At 39.7% G+C, this 23,283-nt stretch overlaps 1 protein-coding gene across 1 annotated transcript in view; it reads right to left on the minus strand.

Annotated features, from left to right (window-relative positions):
• The window catches only part of slc6a6b (solute carrier family 6 member 6b), a 38,175-nt gene extending 32,788 nt beyond the window's left edge, over window positions 1-5,387 (minus strand). Inside the window, exon 1 of the mRNA XM_066698320.1 lies at window positions 5,160-5,387. The gene's annotated coding sequence lies outside the window, so the exon portion shown is untranslated. The remainder of the gene's footprint in view (window positions 1-5,159) is intronic.
• Between the last annotated feature and the right edge of the window lie 17,896 nt (window positions 5,388-23,283).

Raw genomic sequence — 23,283 nt, forward strand, 5'->3', positions numbered from 1 at the left:
GAAAACTGATTAGTTATCGCAGTTAACTGCATACTCTGCTTTGTGTCCCACGTCATTTGTTACAGCTCGTTTACGCCGAGTGATCTGGCTAACGGCAAGCATTCAATATCTAACCACATAAAGGGACACTCTTTCAAGCTTTCCATAAGATGAAAAGTCACAAGCAGAATTTAAAAGCCATTGCCTTGCTTATTAAATGATTTATTCTTGGCTGAACCCTATGCAGCATCCCAGAGTTAACTTCAGTGCATGAGGTTCTCTTGTACACTAGGTCTACTTTTGCCACATTTCCCATGGTACTAAATATTATGTTAATGAGCATTAAATAATGGAAGAGTTGGATTTAATCTCAATTTACTTTATATAGTATTTCACATTTATATTCAGAGGTAAAACTCTTACAGCAAATGTCTACAAGACCTTAGAATGTGACCACTATAACTCTGCCCAGCAAGTCACAAGTACAGATAAGCGGTCCCAATCCTAAACATCTGATAGTATGATACTCAGATACCATGTTAAAATCCAATTTCTTCCAAGTATGAAGAAGGAAGGTGTGTAGCACTTTGTTCCATTTTGGGTTTTACAAACTGCAGGGTTTTCTTGTACAATTTTCTAGATGAAGCAGACAAGATGTACATATATATCACTGCTGTAACTCTGTATATTACAAACTTACTTTAAATAAGACAAGAAACTTGAAATTATACAGCACACGGTGTGTGTTTAAAGGAGAGCCTGAAGCTTGTAAATCCTGAAAAGGATTTCACTACTATGCATTGGGATTTTTTCCCACCACAAATCCACTGAAATGCATGACAGATCCTATCCCACTTGCTCATCCACTTATTATGTCTTGTAGAAATATCAAGGTGCTTCATAGTAGCAGTCTATCAGTCAACCCACTGCCAGTTTGAAAGACCACCCACCTGTGCTTCCTCTGCCATATTCCATGAGACAAGAAATGAAAAATACTTACATGAACACACACACACAGATATGTACACAAACACGACTAATCTGCAATTCATCTGTCCCCCATTTCTGAATGAGCATCTTCTCCTCCTGGGTTACCTGTCACTTTCTGCTCCACTCTGGTGAGGAAGTGTGCAGCAAAGAACTGCCTTGCCAGTCTGCTCCAGTGTTGCCCTTTTATTTTACCCCCACAAATGTCACTGTATTTGTAATAGGGGGGAAATATCTGAAAATGTGATTCGCCCAAAAAAGCTTTAAAAAACTGTCTCATCTGGGTCCTAATACAGCATTAACAAACACCAGTTGGGCTGCAAACACTTAAAACCTGCTGTGGGGTGGGGGGGGTGGCAGGGGGAGTGGGAGTGGGATTGTACAATAACACTGTCACTTCAGTATAACTGCAGTTCCTTTCAAAAGAAAACTGGAGACAACCCAACAAAGGGGTGGAGGCTGAGCCCAACTTGATTAATCAAAACCTAGGGGTGTAATGTCTCTGTGCCATTTTGGCAAATAAACAAACACGGGCGTAAAGTTCTTATCAATGGAACTTTCCCATAACATTCTCTATCCCTTGCCTTAATATAGAAAATGTAATATACTGTCAATCAGTCAACAGCACACCTTTCCCCAGTTTACAATTAGAATACCTCTTTCAAACATTTTTGAGTAGGGAAAAATGGTGTGCAATAATAGTTTAAAGGAACACAGGTTTAAAAGATTCTCTGTCAAATAAGACAAGAGGCAGTAAAGTAGGTTTGGAAACTATTTTAAAAAACAGCTTGATGAAAGGTGCATGCAAAAATAAATTAAATTTCTATACCCAAAGGATTTGCATATAAAATACATCAGACTTATCCTAAATTAAGTCATGGAACAATGTTTATGCATCTTTTTAAAAAAAAAAAAAGGGAGAATAGCCTGCTACTGACAATTGCATTAATCATGACCAAATATGGCAAAAGAAGACATAACATACCGATGTGTGGTTAAGAGTAATATAGATCTAAAAGCAAGATAGTTGCATAAGGGGTTCTCAACTCCACACTCTTCCTCCACCCAGTCTGTCCTAAACCTCTCTCCCTGGCGTCTTCAAAGGACTTAATAGTACCAATTAAGATGAGATCAAAAAGAGGCCACCACTGCCAAACACAGCGACCTTACAGTGTTTAGTTTTCCTCCGTGGGGTATTCGCAGACTGTGCATTATGTAACAGATTTATGGATTTAGACGGCCAGACTTGGATGTGTAAGCCTCTCGGATTTCAGGAAAGCCAGATCAGTTCGCCTACAGAACACACCACAGCACTCCCGGGCATACCGTGAATTTAACCGTTTTGTCTGCATTTATTATTATTATTATTGTCATCACTACAGCTGCTATTTTAGGGATTCATTTGTTTTTACTGTCGCTTTCCTCCATTCGCAGTTCTTCCAAATACACTTGTCGCAATCAAAGGCTAATTTCAGTATTCGCAGACAGAATAAAATGCAAACGGGAGGGGGAGTCTATGTGCAATAGTACCAGCATACCACCCAGTTTTCTCAGGAGCTGTATCGAGGACAAATAAGCGTTAATGAAAGTGTGCCATGATACCGCCGTGTATCGCCCACACCTTGCCGGGCCGCGCTATCTCCGGCGAGCAGCGGCGCTCGTCACCACCTGCAGATAAACAGCCCGGCAGCCCTGAACTTGCGCGCCACTACCCGGCTGTATTCCTCCCACAGCCTTGCAAGCAAGAACCAGTGTAATGCAAACCATGTAATCACGCATGCGACATAGTTATTGACAGAAACGTGGGTGACATCGACAAATCGTAGCATGTATGCAGCCTGTGCATTTCACTAAACAGGTGTAGAGAACTCCGACCCTGCACTGGATGAAAATGGATAGGCAAACCGTGGGCACACCCTCAATCCGTATTCAGCATCATACTCCCCACAGTTTTAATAATAATCATCATCATCATAAAAACCCAACTGCATATAGAAAACGCATGTATGCACGTCAATCGCTCGGGGTTTGTCTTCGGGGCAGGAAAATCTATGGCTACTCAGGCATGCGCACAATTTGTTCCGCTCCCTCTTCTCCACAAAGGTTTGTCTACAGCCTTCATCTGCCGGTGTGACAAAGAAAGGTCGATGGGGGAGCTTGATGTGAACACCATCCTCTATAAGGAGAGCGAGTCCTAAGGGTAGGGGTTTCGGTTCACAATGGCATGCAGTATAACGGCGCTGAGGCTTTCACTACCTGTTTAATAACCGCTTCTAATTCGGTCTGAAGTCTGCGATACATACACAGGAAAAGGACCCCATTACTCGATTTGAAATTGGGTTTCTTTAGTGCACTCGCACAATTACTTGCGTCACATTTGCAGACACAGAGAAGCGATAGAAACCCCTCAAGAGCAGCCCGTGCAATACATACGCATTTATAATTACAAACGGCAGACCTCGCGTATTGTTAGGACGACTGTAGACATTGCTATTCCTGCAGCTTACCTTGTTCCTGCTTAACTAACAACTATTCCGAGATCACAAAGCATCTTTTATTCACAAATCTAATCCAGACCCCACACGTCGTCTTCTTCCGTGTTTTGCTAAACGCTGTAACGTGCAAGGGAAACATGTTTTAAGATGGTCAAGTATTTCCATTGCCAACATGAAGTCGCGGTTTAGAAAGTAGCTGCAAAAATACAGTTATCTTAAACCAACACACCATCCTGCTATAAAAGGAGCATGCAGCACTATGCAACAAGAAAGCGTTACGAAAGGGCAGCTGATGAGTCCAGACATTTTATCTCATTTTCCACATTAAACTAGACGCGGAAGTTGAGAAGTGGTGGAGCTTCAAACCCCTTCCCACCACAAAGGAGAGGCGTTTCTCGTCATTAGGACCCATGCACAGGATTCAGAGCAGCTCCTTCAGCCTCTTTTTCAAGGACCTTGTCTACAGTTCAGCCTCCTCGACGTCCATGTAGAAGACAGACCATTGCATATAGCCAGCACAAAGCAAACACGATTGCAAGATCCAAAATACCCGCTTCAAGTCCGAAAGCATCCGCGCCCAGCTTGAGACTAGCAGCAGCTCGCATTTTCAGGCATTCATACACGTCTTCCCGTCGCTCCTGCAAGGTGCCGGACACCGGAGCCGAAACACGGGCTGGAGCAGCAGCGTGGGGAGCGACCCCTCCACATCGCCTGCAGCGCTACGCTAGCCATCCAAACAGCTCAGACAAAGACGGCACATGTTTCATTACTGGTGCCTAATGCATAAGCATCCCCCCAAACTGTAGAAATGAACACGGGTGGACGATCACTGAAAATGTGACATGTTATCCAAGAGCTACACGTGTAACGAGAGAGAAATCATAAAGCCAGCGTTACCTTGCGCGTGAGAGCCGAACAATAACGGGCGTTGTTGCTACAAACTAACAATACGCTGCGCCCCCCACCGCCACACGCGACGACAGAAAACTAGAAATAATCGCCGTGGAAATCAGTCCTCAAAGCCTGTATTATTTAAGTCTCTCTGTAACCAAGGATCACTTTGTCGTGTCTTATTTGGTTGTTTATAGGGGGACTGTGCAAGAAAGTAGCCATTCAAATGCACATGAAAAACTGGAAGCAGATCTAAAGCTTGCAATGTCTGTCACTCTAAGACGTGCTCGTTAAAATCCACGAGAGAAAAGAAAACTCTTTCCCAGCGTTATATTAAACAAATTGTGCTTTCACTGTATCTTTTACAATCATTCTTGATTCGCTACAATATTCTAACTAGGTCCTGGGTGTTTCATTTTAATGCTAAATAAAATTGCATTTGTGAAATGAACAATAACGCACATTATAGTGTGGTTACAAAAAAAAAAAAAAAAAAAGGAAATGAATAAGGCATCCACGTTGTATGTTCCGTCAACGTCTCATTTTTATTAAAACAAAAATCAATTTGCACTGCAAATAGGATGCTCAGTTAATCTAAAACAGAGCATCTTCACAAAATGAACACAGGAGTAACAGAAAGCAGCCCTCACAAAGAGTAAGACGCAAACCACACAGAATTACAGCGGCTGTAAAAACGAATCCCGTATAAAATTAATTCCCAGCAAAATAAATAGTTGCAGAAGTAAAACCACCTTTTTATCCGTTAGTTCCCTTGACAGTTCGTAGATCAAGGCGATGCTCAGTTACCTGTAATATTGTTTCCTTTTATTCCTTTTGAAGTGTGCTGTCCCTTGTCTATTGTGCGGTGGCTGAGTGTTGAATAAGAGAATTACAAGACTAAATTTAATTTATAAGCTTTTCTTTCTGACCTTTGTCTCTTAAAATGGGTGACCATTAGACAGCAGCATGAGTGGAAAAACACCGGCCAGCCTCTCTGTGCAACAGGAGAGCTTCTTCTTAAAGAGGCAGGTTCTTGAAAATCTGGCGCTGCTACGCACAGTATTTCGCTTTCACTATACACTCACACACTCACACACACACACACACACACACACACACACAGCTACGCAGGCGACAAGCAGTACAAACCGAAGAGCAGACAAAAAAAAAACAAGTCATGTCCAAACACGGAAGGCAAGAGCGTCTATTAAACAGATTCATGAATTGTCTTCGTGCATTTGCAGTGGAGTTGGCAATTCACGCCTTTGTCGAGCATCACTTGAACACAAGTCAGTTCTAATGAATAGGACGGTGCCCTTTCACGTTCCAGAATATACATAAAGACGTATACTTTATTTAATCCGGAAAGAAAACCGTGAGTTTTACCGTGAGATGGATAAGTTCACGTAAAACACCTAATATGATCAGTGTATAAAGGCTATATACGTGTAAAGTAATAATTACAGAAGCTGGAAGCGGGTCGAGCGATTCAGAAAGCACCTGAGCTCAATTCAAAGGGTCACTCCGTTAAATTAGAAGACAGAACAGGCAACGGTTAATTCAAATGCAAATGGAGTTTGTGTGGAACATCATAACACATGCTGTAAAACCCGGAAATAAAAATTAAAAAAACAGTCCCTATGGCACGCAATATAGGCTATATAGATTAACCAGTGTTAGGGAAATAAAGGGATGCATACAGTATAACTGTCCATGGAGACTTTATCTAAACCCTGGTTTTAAGATAGGTATTAAAATAATAAAAGTTACTCACTGGATCGTAATGTAGAAAAAAAATGTTGAAGTACAATTATATAGTACAGTACATTCAAGTTCAATGCAATTTTAAAACGGTAGGCATTTCCTCATATTGAGACGTTTACTGAAATACTTGAAAGTTGAAAGTCATTGTTTTCATGTAAGGCTGGTGTTTTCAGACCTGCACATTTTTTGAATGGAGTTCCAAATACTTTAATTTGCACGTTTGTATAACGTTTGTAAACGTTTGTATAGAGTGCAATAATTAGCAGTCTTAAATAAAAATCTTCTTCAATGTAATTCTTCATTCATTAACCTTGAGACACACCTCCACGAATAATTATAAGACTACAGGCACACTAAGCTCTGTTTCAACCCAGATGATTAACTGGAGCTGGTCTGTGCACTGTTCATGTTTGAGTGTGCCTTGGGAGGTATGGTCTTCAAACTTTTGAACCCCATTGTATTGAGTTTTAAGGCAAGTAGTGACTACTCTGTCACTCACCAATTAAGGCGTGTGCTAAGTCTACCTCATGCATTTTCAGCACGACAAAATAAAGATACACCATTTTATGAGGCCGCCATAAACAGAAACAAATACATAAATGTTACCAGATTTACCAAATCAAACAATACATAATCTAAGGTTGCATATACTGAATGAATGGGAACTACACATACAAATAAAACGAAAGAATAAAATTAAATGTTTGGAAGTGTTGGTTACTCTCTGGTCAGATCTTATTTTTCACAATTAAATGTTTTAAAGATACACAGAGGAAATATTAGTACGGGCAGGCTCGGGGGCAAGGTTAGAATCCCTGTTGCAATTTGGCACTTGCAGCTACACACACGCACACATATAACTGAATATGTCCAGTCTTCTTTAAAGATATACACAGATCAATCAATTGCTTTTTCCTGCAGCACAGCAGCTGTTACTTATGCTGTTTGATTGGTCTTGAAATAATGATCAGTTTGGGTTTTGATTATCTGACTACTTCTGGGATTAAGAGTCAAACACTGTTTCAAATACATTGGTAAATACTACATTTTAATGGGAATATCATGAAATGTCTTTTTTATTATTGGGGAATGTGGTTTATTTAATCAAACAAAGTGCCAGGAGGCTGGTAGGACAACCACAGTATTTGTAGTAAACTATATGTAATAGTCCTTTAAAATGAACCACACCAATCTTAAATTGTTATTTGTACAATAAGCTGACACCTTCTAATGTGATTGCAAGTCACCTGTGGACCCATCAAAAGACAAAATAAAAAATGATGAATGAATTCCAGTTTGAGAGCTCCACACAGTCACTTTTCTGCCTTTGCTTTTTTGATGTCTGCATTCTACCTCCACTGCATACACGTGTACGCCTATAGGCATCATCCTTTGTCTAGGTGGTGTTTTTCTCACAAAGACCTGTCTCCAAATGATTGGTCTTCCTAGATCACAACCTGTATTTTCTGCAGCATTTTATCTGGAAAAGTCTTACACTTTGGCAGAATCAAACAACATTTCCATGGGGCTTTTGGTTTGAAGAGGCCCAGAACATTAGCTCCTTAACTGTGTTGAGTCTCTGTGGCACCAGTCAAATGCATAGCGAATTAATTTAATTGTCGTATTATTTCCACTGATATGATTTGACTTGGAAGCCATTTTGAATTACTCATGCTTTGGCTGCTCCAGTCAGTGAACGCAACAATGCTTAGCCACTTCTATCACAGTCTCCAGCTTTGCCCACTGCTTTAGCAGAATGACAGCCAGGATCCTTCAAAGTGTTTAGCCCTTTGTAAGGCGATAACAAGTCTCGTTTTTCAGTGAAAGTCCATTAGATAGCCTAGCTAAAGGAAGGGTGAAATGCCTGTCATGGGTTCCCAGGTAGATAGGTTTCCTCTCAGATAACCTATTTGGTTTCTTTGGCTCCTGTCCTGTGAAGTGACAAGTCATGTTGGCATCAAATTAAACCAGCAGAGGGTAAGTATACTGGCCTTTGCTCAATCTGGACGTTGTAATGTTTTAAGTTTTAGATTCTTAAGAAAGTTTCCATAACTGAATGACTTGGTTTCATTTCAGCTTTGGAGCTTCAACGGGTTCAGTTCAAATGGCATGGGATGATGTTGTATGCAGCATGACCAATGGTGATTTCTGTTATGTCTACATCTAAAATGAGCTACAAACTCCTGCCTGCAAGAGGATGAAGATTTAATAAAGACATTCAGTAAGTCGCCCTGGACAAGGGTGTCTGCTATGAAATAAATAATAATAATAATGATAATAATAATAATAATTTTAATTTCACTGATCCCAGTGGCAATATCCAGATAGTTTCCAGGCCAAATGGTGTCTTTTGGCAGGATTTTGCCACAATAATGGCTGAATAGCATCTTGAACACAGTTGTGCTAATCACAGACAGTAGCATCAATGTGCCATTTATTTTATAACTTTATTGTCTTGTTTTTAAAGACCAAGGAACACTGTACTTTTAGTTAGGTTATTTACTAGTTTATCAAATGAATGTTATTAAGTGAGCAGTTATGACAATAAGCCATGTTTTTCAGAGACAAGATTTCAACATGGTCATGAGTTGAAGTAGGTGATTCTGTGCTGACTATGAATTTCCTACAATTAAAAACTTTTCTTCTGAAAATATTATTTTGCACAACACCAAACTTTATGCTATTACAAAGATTTGAATCAGTGCTACCATTTTTTTGTTTGTTTAGTAGGAGAAGGCGTGTTAGCATCTTTTGTAATCCCAAGATCTGAACAAAGAAAAACAATACCATGCATTGGTTGTTATTAAACAAATATCTCCACTAAATCATAATTAAGCATTTCCTGCTACACTATGTTTAATGTTTTGCTTTACGAAGATTTTGAAACTATCAACCTAAAATATTTATATCTACAGTATTGATAATTACTTGTTTTTATTCAATCTCAGCTCTTAATGACTTAACTGAATTACTTATGAAATTGAATGGTGTACTTTATCCCTGTTCTCAAGTATTGATAAGTTCCCTATAAAAACCTATTGGTTCTATGGGACCAGAGATGAGTATCAGTGCTTTACAGTATTTAAACAAATATCCTTTAAAAATGTGAATTAAGCATGGTGGTATATTTTTAATGTATTTTAAGTAAAATATCCTTCACTGTCACTAGTCCCTGTTCTGTATCTGTTGGCCTGCTCTAATCAGGATGAACAAAGCTCAGTCTTACTGTGTTAGAAATCACAGAAGAGCTGCAAGATTTGGATGGTGTGAACTGACATGCCATGTGTTGTGGGAACTGCTCCTGAATATGGTAATCGCAGCATTTCTCTCTCTCCCTCCCTCTCTTTTGCATGATGTATTTTTTCCTGCAAGAGAGAAATGTCTTCAGATCAGTTTCATCACAATTTTCCAAAGTTTGTTTCCCCTCTGTTAAATCCTTCCCCGTCCTCAATTGTTATCAGATCAGTTTAATGTGATCAGAATGTGAACTTAAGGGTGACGTAATATGGCAGCATTCAGGGATTATATCTGAGAGCACAGCTTTTATGCAATTCTTTATGTTTTCTGAGAATTAAAAGATATCTATTTGTCAGAAAGATAACCCCCGTGGGAGTGGGAGTGACAGACGACGATCATGCCACACTCCCCATGATCCTTATTCAGCGTGCACATCAAAAAGCTGAGTCAGGTGTAAACCCTAATTGCCTTCATTTAAAAATAAAAACATCCCTAAAAACATCCTTTCTTTCAAAAAATATTGTATTATTGACATACACCTCAATTGTCAATGCTGCATGCATGGAAATCAACATCAACTGGATGAGACTAATCTCCGTTTAAGTTTTCTCAGTGTGCCAAGGAAGTACCAAATAATTTCTGTGTATAAGGAACAAAGAAAAATAAATGACTCATTGCCAGTTTTTTTTTTTATTTTGTTCAGCAGTATCCAGAAAACGGAAATATTTTGTGTCCGTTTTGAAAGCAAGCAAAGTTTTTGTTTGTTTGCTTTTTTTAATGTATCAGTAGAAATTATTGAGCCCCTCTTTTAAGCCCCTCTTTTTTTTGTTTGCTAATTTGTTTTCTTTTGTCCTTTCAAGTTGAGGCACACACTTAAATAATTACATGAATACAACTAATATATAGTATCAGCTATCATTCCCATATGCTGTTATAATATTTGTTATAATGTCAATACATTTTATTATCATTGACCTGTTATAATATTAGGAGTTTCCTGTCAAGATCAATCATATGTTTGGGAGGCTTGTGTGAAAAAGTGTATTATATTTAGATAGATGTCTAAAACAAAAATGTTTTCCCAATCACAGGAACAGTCCAGTTCCTGTGTTTGGGGATGGTCATTTTATACTTGATCTGTACATTTTTTAAATCAAGTGGCTGCAGTTAAGATATTATGATAGTACTATAAACCGAGGCAAATTTCTAAGTCTGGCACAGGCCTTCACTGGCTGCTTACATAGTTTGTTTTCTGTTTTGATCTTGTAGACAGGTGAGTTGAAGTCTACACTATTAAATGATGCTGTGCAAAGACAGTAAACCTTGGCAGAGGCTGTTTTCTGTCCTCTTGCACACAGCATATGCTCTTGTAACTGGAAGCCAAATGATTTCTCAGAAGGTCTATGTGGTCACCGTCATTTAATTGTTTTTCAGGCAGCGCGATAATCAATACTTGCAATAGACAGAGCTGACATCACCAGGTCTTTCTAATTATATATTTAACAAACCTGTCCTCCTGGAGAGAGATATTTAAAAAACAAAACAAACATAAAAACATGAATTTTAATAACATTTAATAATAATAATTAAAAAATGATATGGTGATATTTGCCAGCATTTACTTATGAAGATATAACCCAGTAACATACACAGCACTGTATTCATGTGCCTAATGTCCTTCAATCTATATTGCCTTTTATGATCAGTGCTCACATTAACTGCATGCTCAATGATACAACACTTTTCGTCCAGAGTCACTTTCACATTTGCCACTCAAATCACGGACTGGTAAGACAGAGATGCCAAGACCCACTGTGTGCACTCAGCATTGCCCCATGTTCCTTAATACATCTTTACTGTGGTTATCTTGTCCTTCACAATCTTCAATTTGAACCTGGGGTTAACCCATTGTGGTTGAACCAATTACCAATGCAATATGAGCTGTTACAGTGTTGTAAGCAGGTTCTTTTTTTCCCCAAAATCTGATTCACTTCTGCTTCCCTCCAAAGCAGACAAAAGGATATTTACAACCTCACTGTCTCCAGACCAGAATATGCACCACTGCCTTTAATGGTAACATGAAGGATGATGCTAATGTGGAATTACAGGCAACGATCAGGGGAATATAGCACACAATAATCCTCAATAACTATGTTGACAGTGGTGGGCAGATTTGCGTGGCTGCTGAAGTCACGTTGATAGTCTCACTGGGACTGGCGAAAGCTCTGTGGTTCATGCTGAGGGCTCATGAGGAGGGTTGATAGCGCGTGTTGTGTAAGACACGTGTATGTTGTTTTGTCTCACCTGTGCAGGGGGTGACTGAGAAGACAGCAAATGGGGAAGGGGGGATTTTTAAATGAATTCAATGAAAGGCATTTGCAATCGCACTTTGAGTATTTCCAAGACTGTATTCAACTTTATTTCCCACGGCAACACCCTCTTAACACTTCCCTGCTCATTATCTTTTCCACCACCTCCAAATGGTCCCCCTTTTGGGAAGAAGCACAACAGGTGAGTTTGACTGAACTGTAATTTGGAGGAGTGATTAGACGACCTTACAAGGAACAACACGTGCAAATACAGTTTTCAGCTATTTGTAAAGGCTTTTCAACCCAAGTCGGATTTGTCGAGTGTAGAGGACTGAAAATGTGATCTTCATGATCTTCAAGTACTGCTGCCCTGTCTGCCAGGGCAGTAATGAGTAATGACAATGTTATATCATTGTGTTATTAAAAGGGATATTTTTCATGTGAGATTCATGATGACTCATATCTTTTGCTTAATTAAATGTGTGTGGGGGAGAGGGGGGCAAAGTATCCAGTTAAACTGAAAGACAATAAAATGTGATCTGACTGCTCTCTGGTTCTGTTCTGTTCTGTCAAATAGAATGATTTCAGTGTATTCACTTTGTGTTCAAGGACAGTGCATGAGCAACATATTTGCTTGAGTTTGATCTTCTCATAATGATTTAAACTCTGTCAAGACTGACAGCTGAAAAACATGAGCAACTACTCATCAGTTAAACAAGAAGGCCTGTTTCTGCATGTACAGGCCTTGGGAGGCATGAACAAAATGCTGTTTCCTTTGTGGTCTTCAGTCAGAGAGGCAAGCCAGCAGCCCTCTCAAGTAACTGAGACAGTCTGAACATTCCCACAAGCTTGGTCTCTTTACCAATGATACATTTGCACTTCTGGGTGATAGAAGTATGCTATCATTAGAAGAGATAAGTTCTACACAGTGACAGTGACAATGTCAGTATGAGAAGCATGTGAGATTGTCATTGTCTTAACAGGTAATACATGTTAAGACTGGAGATCTTCTGAATGGAAACTATAAAACACTTTTTCAACCAACATCGGATTAATGTATCTTCTTCATCACCTAAAAATGATCTGAATCACAAGTTCATCAGTGTGCTTGCATCAGTGTGAACCAGTGATAAATACAAGACCAATTAATACATCCATCCATTTTCAAAACCACTTATCCTGGCAAGGGTCAAAGGGAAGCCAGAGCTGATCCCAGCAGGCATAGGGCACAAGACAGGGATACAACTAGGACAGGACACCAGTCTATCACTGGGCAACAGACACACACAGCAATTTAGAGAGACCAATCAACCTAACCCACAAGTGCTTGGACAGTGGGAGGAAACCAGAGTGCCCAAAGCAAACTCTACACAGACAGCCCCCTGCCCAAGCCTGGACTCAAACCCAGGACCCTGGGGCTGTGAGGCAGCAGCACTAACCACCATGCAACCCCAATGAATACATTGCCTCTTAATTTCAAGCAAAATATACACATGTATACAGAAATGAAAATACTATATAAAACATGGGAAGACGAGACCAGAATCTTTGCTGGTGTAACTTTGTAAGATTATATATAATATACACTTTTACTGAAAGTAAATAATAAATAGAGACAAACTTAAGTACTGGTCAGTAGTTGTACAATATACTACTATGCACAACAGTGTAATATATAGATATGCAGTATCAATTATAGATTTCTTCCCCTCCATTTTCAAAAAAACAACAGCAATATAAGCTACTCTACTGTGAATGTAAATGATAATATACTGCCAGAAAGCTTCCATATCATTTGAATTATAATCAGTGTATAATTTGCCTGTCATATATCTAGCTACAGTACAGGCCTTGGTAAGATAGTTTTTGAGGTCATACCCAAATAGGTGGACAAAGCCACGTGCAGCTCTCATTGGTCTAATATCGCAGGTGAAAGAGTAGAGACACTTGGCCAAAGTAAACTAAAATGGTCATGTACTGCAGAATTTCACTGGCACAGGGAAAATGCAAATTCTAGTTTTAATACTATTAGTAAACTGATACAGTATTGATTTAAATGGGGTTGATGTTGCTCTTTATTTTCTTCTTATCCAACAGACTAGCAAATCAGCCCTTTTCAGCTGTGTAAAACTATGTATATATTTATCTTAAAAATTCAATTAAAAAAACAAGGCATGGTTTGTGTTTTACCCCCACATTTTCAGGGATGCGTAAATAAAGTTTGCAGTTCTTTACATCAAAAATACCAAAATTGTGTTTTAAGGATGGGCAATGCGGCGATGTATACTTTGATTGGATTGTTTCCCCCAGTTTACTTAATTTTGTAATTTTCCTTTTGTAGTATCTATTTGGCAGAGTTCAAATACACAGAGAAAAATTGCTTGCAAGAAGAGAATATTACAGCAGAAGGATACATTTAACCTCAAAAGTCACCAAATATGCTTAGTCTTTGAAATAAGTGTAACAAGGCTTCTGTGTCCTGTTGAGATGAAAAGAGGAAGGTCAAAATGAGGTGAGCATGGATATATTCAAGCTTAGAGGATGATTTTGTGGGTAGGTGCAACCCAGCACAGATGTCTACACTGGGTTTTAAGAACAGCGATAAGACAACAAATACATTGACAAATCAACAAACAGAAGAAACACCTGCATGTTTAGGATGAAAAAATGAATGAAAGGTAATGCAGCAGCTTCAGCAGTCACTGGCCACTTCTTTACTTAAACAGAAGTGCTCTGGACTCACATTCACTTCCCAGAAGTCAACATGTTGCACTCTATGGTTTACAACTAGGCCTACTCTCTCTTAAGAACTCTCTGCTCTCTGAACTGCTCTGAACAAAGCAGATTCTTTAGTAGTATTTATCTCTCAGCAGAAGCCCTTACACAGGGCAACTTAAAGCAGCCACAAAAGAAAAGAACATGTCACCAAAACACGATATATTGCAGTACAATACACATGGCATGTACATACAATCTTTGACAGGCCAGTGATCTGGCTCATGTTAAAACAATTCACAGAACTGTAATGCCCAACACAGAAGTAAACAAAAACTTTTGCTATTGCACCTACACCAAAACCATCTGCTGAATCACCTTGCATCTGCTGAGAGTACTTGAATGCTATACTAGTTGTGCTCGTCATTTATGTTCTGTTATTGCAAGTTGATACATTTGCTTCAATGAGCATGTGGCAGTATTACAGGCATTAAATAAGTATAAATGCAACATATAAAAATAATGGTGGGGGGAGGGGAGCTAAACATCGTCCACAATTTTGAAAAACTTGTGTGTTTGAGGATGCAGCTGTGATACCTAATTTCCGCATCAAAGAAAATGTAGTGGTTTTAATACGATATCCTCAGCACCTTGTTTTGAATAATGTGCCACTGCAGTTCCCTAATAATCAAATATTATATAGTTAATTTGAAACCATCCAGTTAAAAAACTGACATCTGCGAAATCTGTTTCAAAGGCAACATCATTCTAGAATTTAACACTTGTTAGGGGAAATGTAAAAACAATAACATTAGAATTACAATGGCTTCCAACACTGTTCTTTGCTGGGCTTCTTCAAATGTGTGGTGTGGCAAGAAGTGATCGGAGGAACTCAAATTTCACTAGCTTGTTTCCTTGCTTTCTCTATTTACAGCTGTGCGCTCTCAAAAACCAAACTGCGACTCTGTAAAGCTTCCCTCAGACAACATCTTTTTGTCTTTGTTGCTTCCACTTCAATTTCTCAAGATGTGTGGTGTGTAGGCTATACTGCACAATTGAAAAAAAAAAAAGGAACTGATAGGTTATTTGAGGATGTTGAGTCAAGCCTTCTGCTGTTGGCTGATGGCAGCAGGTAATGTCAGAGACCTGTCTGGAACACAGAGACTTTTATTTGTAAACTGTTACTCTCTTCTTTATTTTCATTGCCACTTTGTGGAGAATATATCTGTCCAAGTATGATGTGTATCATTTTTAGGGGTCATGTACTTTGCAGTTACTACCATTATATTGGTAGTATATTGAACAGATCTCTGGTCATATACAATCACCAGTTTTCTCTGATAAACGACACACTGTTAATTCATATAAAAATTATTGAATTGTCTTTGTTCTTCTTTCTTTGTCTACAATTTGCATTTCCCATTCATCCCACAATTGGGAATGACAATCACTATGTGCCCTATGGCAGTGATTCTCTAACTTTCTTGACCCAGGGACCCCTTTACCACCCACATTTTGGCTGAGGACCCCCACAGGAGGTGTTGATGGTAGAAAATTGCGAGGGGTGGGGTGGGGTGTTGACGGTAACCAAACATCTGTGATAGTGGGGGGACGGGCGGGATGGGGATGATAAAATCTTGCTAGAGCAGGGGGTGGGGGCATTTTGCTGTGGACCCCAGTTTGAGAACCACTGCCCTATGGTCCCTGGGGCCAGCAATAAACACTATTCAGTACTGTCGCTGTATGAAAGAGGACAGGTGCATGTCTTGCAACAGTAGATCTTCATGGAAACTTCATCTTCAAAGTGCACATCACATAGTACACTAATATATATTTCACATTTTCTTAACTGTTGTCTCGGATTCTGCATCAAATTGAACTGCTCATACTTAATTCATACTTAGTTGAACACAGATAATACGTTTCAGTCCAAAAATAAAACTGGGAGAACAGCAGTGCTGATGGGGTTTACAAAATGGTTGTCCCACTATAATATCGTACACATTACAACATGTGGTTCAAATTAAAAAAGACTGTTGGCAATGGAGATATTTTAACACAGGAAATTAGCCTCTGTGTCTTCTGCCAGTTTACATACAATTTACTTCCTTTAACTGTTCTATCTTGTGACTTAAAACCACATGCTTTATATTCTTACAGTTAGAAATTATTTTCATCAAAACAGCCAATCAAGCTAGCTCACAGATTTTAAAGGGGGAGTAGCCATAGACTTATATAGCCTACATATTGATACAGTATTTAAAGTAACATACCAATCATATTTCTTGCAATAGTTACCATGCTGTCAACTTTTTTTTTTCTTCTTACAGTAAGTACATATATTTTCTCATGCATTTTGTTTGGTGGTGGCAAAAAAAAGGAAAAGCACCGGTTGTGTAACTCTTTAACACGTCTTAACAAAGGAGAAAGAAAGGTATGCTACTTAAACAACTCTGAAAACATCTACACACACACATACACACATAACATATATATTTATATATATACACACACACACATTACATATATATTTATATATATATATATATACACACACATCACATATATATTTATATATATACACACACACACACACACACACACACACACACACACACACACGCACGCACACACACACATAGTGACCACTTTATTAGGTACACCTATCTAGTACCGGGTAGGACTTTTGCCTCCGTAAGAGGCTGAATTCGTCATGTCATGGATTCCACAAGGTGCTAGAAACATTCTTTAGGGATTTTGGTCCATGCTGGCTCAATAGCATCACACGGTTCCTGCAGATTTTTCTTCCACACATTCAAGCTGAGAACCTCTTGTTCCACCTCATTGCAAAGGTGCTCTATTGGATTGGAGTTCTGGGGGCTGTGCAGGCCATCGGAGTAAACTAAAGTCACTGTCCACGGTTTGTGGAACCAGCTGGAAATGATGCATGTTTTCTGACATGGTGCATTATCCTGCTGGAAGTATCTATTTGAAAAACTGTAGATTTTGGCCATAAAGGGATGCACATGGTCAGTAGCAATGCTTAGGTAGGCTGTGGCATTCAAATTATGCTTAATATGTATTAAGGGGCCTAGTGTGTGCCACAAAAACATTCCCCATACCATTACACCACCAGCAGCAGCCTGTACAGTTGACACAAGGCAGTATGGATCCATGGAGCCAAATTCTGACCCTACTATCCGCATGTCACAGCAGAAATCGAGATTCGTTATACCAGGCAATGTTTTTCCAATCTTCAATCATTCACTTTTGGTGATCACTTTCCCACTGAGGCCTCATTTTCCTGTTCTTAGCTGACAGGAGTGCAACCCGGCATGGTCTTGTGCTGCTGTAGCCCATCCGCTTCAAGGTTTGACACATTGTGCATTCAGAGCTGCCCTTCTGCACACCACTGTTGTAAAGAGTGATTATTTGAGTATTTGTGGCCTTACTGTCGGCTTGAACAGATCTGGCCATTCTCCTCTGACCTCTCTCATTATCAAGGTTTTTTCACCTACAGAACTGCCACTCATTGGATATTTTTTGTTTGTCACACCATTGTCTATAAACTCTAGAGACAGTAGTGCCTGAAAATTCCAGGAGCTCAGCTGTTTCTGACATGCTGGAACCACCACACCTGGCACCAACAATTATACCATGGTCAAAGTCGCTTAGATCAAATGTCCCCCCATTCCCCATGTTTGCTCAAACAACAACTAAACCTCTTGATCATGTTTGCATGCTTCATATATTGAGTTGCAGCCATATAATTTGCTGTTTGGCTATTAAAGCAGGTGTACCTAATAAAGTGGCCACTGAGTGTATATGTGTGTAGATGCTTTTATATATATATATATATATAATTGGCTTAAACAGTCCCTAGTGTCATTTTGTAAGTCGCCCTGGATAAATGATAATTTTAAACAACAGATCATAAACTCCTTACTGAACTAAAAGAAGCAAAGGGCACTGGAATAAACATTTACTGCCTGCTAATGGCATCATAAAATCATGCAATATTCTGAAAACAACAAAAAAATGCTTTTCTTCTCTTTCATTGTCAGTATTCCATTGACCTATATAGTTAAAAGAGAAAAGAATCACAGACAGATGGCTTTAAACTTGAAAGAGTATATAAAAACTGCATCTTCCTCCCAGCATGTGATGGTTATCAATCCCATGAGCCCACACGATAGTTGTACATGCAGTCTGCTGTTCCACACGTGTATGTGTAACACAGAATAGATTGCACTAGTCTCACAAGTGTCGCTGAAGTGAGTGCAAGTTAGACAATGTATCTAGACCGGAAGTATGTCAAGAGCAAAGTGAGTCTGAAAACTGAGAGCAGCACAGATGTGTGGATATATTAGAGGACTGGTGTGAAGTGTGCAGGGCAGGGTTCTTCAGCTCTGTTCCTCATGTGCTGCCGCCAAGCAGGTTTATATGTGACCATTTAATTTAATTTAATTACCACCTGGTTCAAAGTGGTGGGGAAAAAAGGTCAACATTAGTGTAAACCACCACCTCCTTAAAAAGGGTTTACAGTGAATAATAGTTTCATGATGCATTCAAGATCTGAAGTGGAAGGAATACAGGAGATGATGTGGCCTTCAAGATAAAGAGGCACGGATCCCTGTTGCCTAGTGGATGGAGATATATAGTGAGGGAAAAAAGTATTTGATCCCCTGCTGATTTTGTACGTTTGCCCACTGACAAATAAATGATTGGTCTATGATTTTAATGGTAGGTGTATTTTAACAGTGAGAGACAGAATAACAACAAAAAAATCCAGAAAAACGCATTTCAAAAAAGTTATAAATTGATTTGCATGTTAATGAGGGAAATAAGTATTTGATCCCCTATCAATCAGCAAGATTTCTGGCTCCCAGGTGTCTTTAATACAGGTAACGAGCTGAGATTAGGAGCACTCTCTTAAAGGGAGTGCACCTAATCTCAGCTCGTTACCTGTATAAAAGACACCTGTCCACAGAAGCAATCAATCAATCAGATTCCAAACTCTCCACCATGGCCAAGACCAAAGAGCTGTCCAAGGATGTCAGGGACAAGATTGTAGACCTACACAAGGCTGGAATGGGCTACAAGACCATCGCCAAGCAGCTTGGTGAGAAGGTGACAACAGTTGGTGCGATTATTCGCAAATGGAAGAAACACAAAATAACTGTCAGTCTCCCTCGGTCTGGGGCTCCATGCAAGATCTCACCTCGTGGAGTTTCAATGATAATGAGAACGGTGAGGAATCAGCCCAGAACTACACAGGAGGATCTTGTTCATGATCTCAAGGCAGCTGGGACCATAGTCACCAAGAAAACAATTGGTAACACACTACGCCGTGAAGGACTGAAATCCTGCAGCGCCCGCAAGGTCCCCCTGCTCAAGAAAGCACATGTACAGGCCCGTCTGAAGTTTGCCAATGAACATCTGAATGATTCAGAGGAGAACTGGGTGAAAGTGTTGTGGTTAGATCTGACCATAATCGAGCTCTTTGGCATTAACTCAACTCGCCGTGTTTGGAGGAGGAGGAATGCTGCCTATGACCCCAAGAACACCATCCCCACCGTCAAACATGGAGGTGGAAACATTATGCTTTGGGGGTGTTTTTCTGCAAAGGGGACAGGACAACTGCACCGCATCAAAGGGACGATGGACGGGGCCATGTACCGTCATATCTTAGGTGAGAACCTCCTTCCCTCAGCCAGGGTATTAAAAATGGGTCGTGGATGGGTATTCCAGCATGACAATGACCCAAAACACACAGCCAAGGCAAAAAGGAGTTACTCAAGAAGAAGCACATTAAGGACCTGGAATGGCCTAGCCAGTCTCCAGACCTTAATCCCATAGAAAATCTGTGGAGGGAGCTGAAGGTTCGAGTTGCCAAACGTCAGCCTCGAAACCTTAATGACTTGGAGAGGATCTGCAAAGAGGAGTGGGACAAAATCCCTCCTGAGATGTGTGCAAACCTGGTGGCCAACTACAAGAAACGTCTGACCTCTGTGATTGCCAACAAGGGTTTTGCCACCAAGTACTAAGTCAAAGGGGTCAAATACTTATTTCCCTCATTAACATGCAAATCAATTGATAACTTTTTTGAAATGCGTTTTTCTGGATTTTTCTGTTGTTATTCTGTCTCTCACTGTTAAAATACACCTACCATTAAAATTATAGACTGATCATTTCTTTGTCAGTGGGCAAATGTACAAAATCAGAAGGGGATCAAATACTTTTTCCCCTCACTGTAGGTTCTGCTTGCAGTTCAAGTGGGCCATTGTCACCACCAGGATTTGAACAATCCTGAAAATGCACTGAAAGTACTTGAACTCCATATTCTTTGGTGGATCTCAGTTGTTCAGAAGGCTGTGCTTGCCTCTGGCAGATCATTAGCTGGATTGATTTGCCAATGAGGCAACACATTCGGTAAACTTTTAGGCAAATCAGACAAATGACAACTCTTCTGCGACAAAAACCACAGCCTTCGACTTTAACCCTTAAATACTTAAATACAATACAGGAAGCAGTCTAGCCTAAGGTATCTCTATCCTGTCCAACTGAGCAGCAGATCCTTTAAGTCCTGTAAGTTGCGAGGTGGGGCCTTCATGGATCGGACTTGTTTGTCCAGCACATCCCACAGATGCTCCATTGGATTGAGATCTGGGGAATTTGTAGGCCAAGTCAACACCTTGAACTCGTGATTCATCAGACCAGGCCACCTTCTTCCATTGCTCCGTGGTCCAGTTCTGATGCTCACGTGCCCATTGTAGGCGCTTTCAGCAGTGGACAGGGGTCAGCATGGGCACCCTGACTGGTCTGCGGCTACGCAGCCCCATACGCAACAAATTGCGATGCACTGTGTGTTCTGACACCTTTCTATCAGAACCAGCATTCACTTTTTCAGCAATTTGAGCTACAGTAGCTCGTCTGTTGGATCGGACCACACGGGCCAGCCTTCGCTCCCACGTGCATCAATGAGTCTTGGCCGCCCATGACCCTGTCGCCGGTTCACCGCTTTTCCTTCCTTGGACCACTTTTGATAGGTACTGACCACTGCAGACCGGGAACACCCCACAAGAGCTGCAGTTTTGGAGATGCAGCCAGTCATCTCGCCATCACAATTTGGCCCTTGTCAAAGTCGCTCAGATCCTTACGCTTGCCCATTTTTCCTGCTTCTAACACATCAACTTTGAGGACAAAATGTTCACTTGCTGCCTAATATATCCCACCCACTGACAGGTGCCATGATAACGAGATTATCAGTGTTATTCACTTCACCTGTCAGTGGTCATAATGTTATGGCTGATTGGTGTATTTGGTCTAACACCTATTTGTTTCTCAACAAAAATGTGACATTTATGTGTGCTACTTATGGCTTATTTGAAGGTAAGAAAGAAGGTGTTCCTGGTTAACAATACCTTGCACTGTCAGATGTTTAGTACTGTATAAAAGTCTTTGAGGGCAAACAAAAAATGAAAATAACTTACATGCAGTGACATCGAAAACTGTGAGCATTTGGGGTGGTAGCACACTCCACAATGAGAATGTGATTCAATTGTATTAAAACAAAGTTAATCTAATCTGAATTCTGTCAAGGATGAGATCAATCGTATAATAAGGTAAGTGTACAAAATATACTACCAACATTTGAAATTGTATTATCTTTGATCTGTAATTTTATACTGTGTTATTGCACCTTAGTAATGCTCTTATATTTTGTAAGTCGCCCTGGAAAAGGGTGCCTGCTAATAAATAAATAAATAAATAATAATATAATAACAAAAATATACAGATATAGCCTAGATATACAAACTTAGTTTAGTAGCTTTTACCTACAAACCCTACTATAAAGTGTAATACTGTCTTCAATACTGTTTAAATTAAAGAGCAAGGGCAAGAACAGAAGATGATTCCAACATTTATTAGAATTCCGAAGTAGACACTGTTATTTCACCCTGGGGATACTGTGTGACACTCAATATTGTAGTTTTATGTTTTATGGCATCATGTTGAATTAGATTTGATGTTTTTCTAGACTGGTTTGCCTCACACTGGCCAGAAAACCATCATTATTGTGAAACAGTTTGTGATGGAAAGTAAAATATAAAACCCAACAATAAAATAATATGTTGGTGTTTATCAGGTTATTTTTGATTTACAATCAATGGTTATTAACTAGGGCTGCAGCTATGGATTTTGTTTCAGGACTTTGACCGCACTCTGTGCAGACAGTACATACTTTAGCATATTAACACGAGGTAGCTAGAACCTGCTAGTGAACAGGATGTAAGAATCGCAGTTTTACCACCACAGAATGAGGTCTCTATATGCCTGCAATTGGACATTTTACTTGAACTCAAATTACGTTTTTCTCTCTCTTTTAAACTACCTATCTAAGGAGTGCACTAAACATCACTGTATTATAATAATGGAACAATGACAAACATACAATACTGTATATAACAGAGATTTATTTTGCAAAAAGATGTGTGACAAAGGTTAATTTTGCCTCTGGGAATAATTTCAATTTACAGACTGAAGTAGATTGGGACAGCATCATTGCAGATGCTAGTATAACAGCAACAGGAGGAAAGTGGCAGACTGTACTGAGTTTCACTTATCTTTGACCCCTTGCTTTGGTCATCTCTATGCCACAAACACCCTAGCTGTACCAAGAGCTGTACCATGCCAGTCCAACTCAGCTCTCACCCAAAAAACCCCTACAAACTCCTCCCTGCCATCATCCAAAGCCAACTGGCAAAAGTTGTTTTTAATCTTAAGTAATTAACGTAGTAACTCCAGTACATAAATTAAGCAAAAAACTTGGCAATTTACCCCTCCCCACCTTCCCCTCCTGATAATTACTTTCAGATGCTTTATCTCTAATTCAGACTTTCCCC

This window comes from Amia ocellicauda, chromosome 3 (assembly GCF_036373705.1).
Source record: "Amia ocellicauda isolate fAmiCal2 chromosome 3, fAmiCal2.hap1, whole genome shotgun sequence".
Lineage (NCBI taxonomy): Eukaryota > Metazoa > Chordata > Actinopteri > Amiiformes > Amiidae > Amia > Amia ocellicauda.